Source organism: Chinchilla lanigera, unplaced genomic scaffold (genome assembly GCF_000276665.1).
Source record: "Chinchilla lanigera isolate Chin_1 unplaced genomic scaffold, ChiLan1.0 scaffold00148, whole genome shotgun sequence".
NCBI classification, from domain to species: Eukaryota; Metazoa; Chordata; class Mammalia; order Rodentia; family Chinchillidae; genus Chinchilla; species Chinchilla lanigera.
In genome coordinates this window covers 375,420-380,678 of record NW_004955549.1, presented here as the reverse complement: position 1 = coordinate 380,678, position 5,259 = coordinate 375,420, and the positions used below count along the sequence as shown (strand labels likewise).

The 5,259-nt window shown below is 41.0% G+C and overlaps 1 long non-coding RNA gene across 1 annotated transcript; it reads right to left on the bottom strand.

Annotated features, from left to right (window-relative positions):
• Positions 1-1,408: 1,408 nt before the first annotated feature.
• On the bottom strand, positions 1,409-4,737 carry LOC102009225. Its single transcript, XR_264913.2, has 4 exons — positions 4,640-4,737; positions 3,667-3,752; positions 2,088-2,323; positions 1,409-1,550 (listed from the first exon to the last, which is right to left on the bottom strand). It is a non-coding gene; the product is annotated as an uncharacterized LOC102009225 (long non-coding RNA).
• Positions 4,738-5,259: the final 522 nt, after the last annotated feature.

Below are 5,259 nucleotides of genomic sequence, written 5' to 3'. Positions count from 1 at the left end.
AGTGATTATAAACACGAACTCTGGAGCTCACCTGCATGAGTTGCAGTCTCTGTTCTATCACTTCCATCTACAGTGATGTTAGGTGCTATCCGGTCTACTTTATGTGAGGAGCTCGTAACAAATACCCAGGATCCTAAGAAATGTGCAGTGACTTGATTAACAGGTAATTTTCTCCAGAATTAATCAGTAAGAAGAAATTCATCAAATATGGATCCTTCTCACTGAGTGGTTAAATAATCATCTTTGTGCTTTGGTCTCTTCATCTATAAACCAAGGGTTTTAAAAGTTTACATTCCTATTTGAGATTAAATGTTCTTATACAGTTAAAGTGTTTATAACAGTTCCTGGGGCAGATAAAACAGTCAATATATAATTAGTAATGCTGTCTTTGCAGTGGAGAAGTCTCTTCATCTGTTAAACAAGAACTAATATTCCTCATCAGCATGTGGTGGGAGTGGTTCGACTAATGTAAACAAGATCACCAAACAGCAAGCTCTTTTATTCTTGGACTTTGGTAGTCAGTTCAAAGAAGGGCATATACAAAGATGTACTAAACCTCAAAGCAACCCCGAGAGACAGGTTAATTAGGGACGTTATTCCAGGGCCCAGGAGCTGGAAATATTCAGTTTGCTCTGTTTTTATTTAATAAGTGCTGATCTACAGCATCTCCAGGGCCATAGACCAGGATAGCTTTTCAGATTTGGGAGACATAAGGGTGCTATAGGTAGGAGAGACATAGGTCAGATAGCCCTAATTCCACACCCTGCCTCTTGCAGCTACTGGTGGGGGTGAGCTTGGGCATATTTCTTACTCTTCATTTCTGTAAAAATAGGACAAAACACCAAGCTCAGAGGCCACTGCGTCATCTTAACTGTAACTTGTATAAAGCTTGTGGGAGGACCGTTTCCAATCCTCTGTTTCTTGACCAAATCATTAAAACCATGGACCAATCTATATTCCCCATTCTTAGTTAAAGAGCCACCAATCTAAATGTCTCCATTTGAAAAAAAAAAAGAAAAATACTGTCTCTGTAAATAATTCATAATTCATGTATATTTCACTGGCCACATTGATTCAGTTTGAGTAGGGTGTACATAGGTGAAGCAATGACTTTAGGTAGAGTATAAATTGAAATATTCAGTGTGAACTGGCTTCAAGTACAGCAGTACTGATTGAGTTTAAGGAAAGCAGAACGTGGTTTAAGTACAGGATTCTACCAGATGAATAGCACAGGTATGCCTTGCTATTGGAGAAGAGGGGTAATGAATGAGAGTAACCAGAGAAGGATAAGTCTTTATGTAACTCTTGCTTTATCCCCAGTATTTTCATTGCTCTCTCCTTCCTTTACCTTCAAACCCACCACCAGACATCAGCAGGATTCTAAGGTCTTCTAACAGTTTAATAAAACTGAATGAAGTACTCAGGAATGTCCTTGTTTCTAACAAGTTTAATGAGATTCATGCTATCCAGTCTGCTTTACCTTAGCTGCTCAGGACACATACCCAGGCTCTGAAGAAATTTGCAGTGACTCGATGAATGGGTAATTTTCTCTGAAATTAAAAAGTAAGAAGAAACTCACCAAACATGAATCTTCTCTGAAGAAATTTTCTTGAGTCTATTAGGAGAAGGGAAAACTTAGGCATAAATAAAGCTGCTAACAAAACCCTTGGAGTTGGGGGGGGGAAATAGATTTGGGAAGGAGGTGGCATGACAGTAAAGACTAACATATTTGGCATTTAGCTTCGCGGGATGAGAGATGACATTTTCCCACTGAGACTTCACACGGTAGAAGGGCCAAACATGTCGCCTTGTGTCTATATTAAAAGGCACGAACCCCATTCTTGAGGACTTCATCATTAGGACCTATTTATCTCCCAAAGCCCTAACTCCTGCTATTGCCGCATTAAGAGTAAGAACTGGAATACACAATTTTGATGAAACCTTCCTCTCCTCTGATCATGCTCACTCTTTAGCTTTTCCTCCCCAATACCAGAGCTCACCTAGGCTTTTCAGTTTGCAGAGTGTCTATAAACACAGAGACCAGAACATGGAACAGATTTTTTCACTTAAGTGTGAAAACGTTTTACCTCTTTTAGCACTTCCTTTCCGGTATTCCTGATCCACAAGTGCACCTGTCCTTCAGATTGTCTTTTGAGTGCAGGACTTTCTCACCAATATCCCTAACCCTGTGGTCCTTGGCTTTCTCTTCCACCCCTACCATGGCTTCACTTACTGCTTTCTATTAATATTAGATATACTTCAGCGCAACTTTTTATGAAGGCCAGCATATTGGCTTACTGCGATCATCCAAACAAAGCATCACCTGTGGGGAACATAGACAACAAGAATTTATTTTCTCACAGCTCTGAAGTCTACAAGTCTAAGATCCAGGTAATAAAAGTATTGGTTCTTCTTTAAGGCTGTCAGGGAAAGACCTGTCCTGTGCCCCTCTGTTTGACCTATCTCTGTTTGCTTGTTTTGTTTTGTTTTGTTTTAAACATGATCTCATTATGTTGTCTAGACCAATAGCAAACTCTTAGGCAAGGAGTCTTCCTGCCTTAGCCTCCCTATTGGCTGGGACAACCAGTACACACCACCATATCTCTTTGGCTGGTTGGTGGCATCTTCATGTATTCCTATCCAGTTATATCTCTGTCCTCTTTATGTCTTCACCTCTGTATATGTCTCCATGTCCAAATTTCCTCTTCTTATAGATGCAGGAGTCTTATTGGACTAAGCCTCATGAACGACCTCATTTTGATTTAATTATCTCTGTAACAACCTTATCTTCAACTATAGTCTTATGCTGAAATTACTGGGGATTATGGCTTCAATTTATGAACTTCTGGGAGGGCATTATTTAGCCCTTAACCATAAGACTGAACAATAATAAATACGTCTCTCTTCTTTAGATTCTGCGTGGATTTTACAGATGTCTAAGTCACAGAATTGAAAGAGGTAGGCCAACTTCACCATATCATCTGGAAGGCGGTGTTACAGTGACTGCTTGCTGTGCTGATTTGTAATCCACCATTCCTCAGACTATAACAAGAATCTCCTGGCTGCCTGCCCTGGGTGCTACCTAATGTGCTCATTTTCACTGTATGAATAGTTCCATGAGTGTCACAGGTCTCCTGTCAAGTAGCATCAAATTTATCAAAACAAAATACAGGACACTTTGTTACATTTAAATTTCAGATAAACAGTGACTGTTTCTTTCTCAGTATCAGTATGCCCCATCCATAAAATTAAGACATAATTTTAAAAATTTACTGTTAGTCCAAAATTCAAATTCATATAGGTACTCTGCATTATATCTATGTATCTTGCCTGATCCTTCATAGGTATATAATTTTGACTCTTTGCCACCTTCCCCTCTATGTAAGTCTTCATCATCTTTGTTTCAGCCTGAATAGTTGCCTCCCCCCTTTTGTATGTTATATGTTGAAACTCTAACTTCCAGTGTGGCTGAACTTGGAGATAAAGGCCTCTGAAGAAGCAATTAAAGTCAAATGAGGTCCTAAGGGTGGAAGCTCTGTATAGTAAGCTTAGAGTGTCCTGAGAAGAAGTCCTTGAGAACATATGCACAAACAAGAGATCACGTGAGCAGACAGTGACATCACAGCTACATACGGCCAAGAAAAGAGACCTCAGAATGCTCCCTACCTTGCTGGAACTTTGGTCTTGGCCTTCCAGAATCCATAACTGTGAGAGATAAATTTCCGTGGTTTCAGCTGCCAAGTCTGTGGTTTCTGTTATGGCGATATGAACAGACTAATACATCCCTGAAGATAGATCACCAGGGACCAGAACACAAAGTACAATAGCAGAGTTAAGTGTTCATTATTTATTGAATGGATGACAAGCCTAGTAATTTGGGATCCTACTCAGTAAAACAGATAGACTTTCTGTTCTATAGATGAATCTGTCTTAGCTTATCTTAGCCAGAACCTGCCATAGCACATTCTCCCATATTACCCATCCCTGCATCATTTATTTATTATCATACCTCTAATTTTAAGCAAATCCTCTAATGTTAACTGCTTAAAATTTCCAATGGCACACAGTCAAGCAAAACTAGTCTACCAGAATGCAATCTGACATTAATCAAAGTGCGTGCAACTTGGGACTTTGATAGTTCCAAGTCCCAAACAATTTCAAAACACCTCTCTCTTGAGTTCTTCAATTTAAATCTTCCCTCACCACCCAGTTTGGAGACAACCCACATAGCTGAGTACACATGTCCGCGCACTGCTGGGATGAGATCAAATGTTTCCTGTCAGAGCGGGGTCTCAGCAGCCCTTCTAGGGCTCTCCGTGACCCCTAGAGCCGGTGTGAGAGTGGACCAGCAGCAGATGGCTTCACATTACCACATTCCTCCAGCTTGTTTTCTTACGATGTCAGATACCCAAGAGCATCCCAAACCCTCAAGAGAGATGGGATTTCAGGGAAATCCTTTTTACTTTTGTGAAGTAGAAGACATGAATAGGAATACTTGAGCCCAATGAAGACAGGGAAGATTTAAAACACCTACAGCAGGTTTTTAAGCTATCAGCTACAATATCAGGAAAATACCCAAATGGTTAGTTTTACTTCCCCAAACATTCAGTTCCACCTGGGGAAAAAGTGCCACACATACCTACTGCTGAGGATTAAGACAGGTCAGGGATCACAGACTCGTGGCCACACAAACAGATTATCCTGTTTCCTGAGACATCCTTTATGTTGCAGCTGCCTCCTCGGAAGAAGATCATGAGTCACTATTTTCCTCTCTCCCATTTGATCCGACACGATGTAAACAAGCAGTGTGGAACGGGAAAGGAAACATCTCGGGCAAAGGATTTCAATGCAGTTGGCACAGCTTACCTTGTGCAAGCTATCTGCTTACACGGGAGCAAGGTCTGTGACTAGGGGAGTGCCCTGCCTGGGCATGCATCTGAGTGAGTGAGAAGAAATTATTAACATCAGTGATGTGACAGACTGTGGTTCACTGTGACCTCGTACCATCCAAAGTGCCACACTGGGGGAACACGGTAAAAGAATCACCGTGTGGGGGCTGGGGATTTAGCTCAGCGGCAAAAGCACCTGCTTGGCAAGCGCAAGGTCGTGAGTTCGGTTCCCGGTACCTGAGAAAAACCAAAAAAAAAAAAAGAATCACCGTGTGATTCTTATAAGAGAGTAAACACGAGCAAAACCACTTTTAAGGGGCGAAGTCAATCCCATGTCTTGGTGCCTAAATAACTCATTTAAAAAATGGGG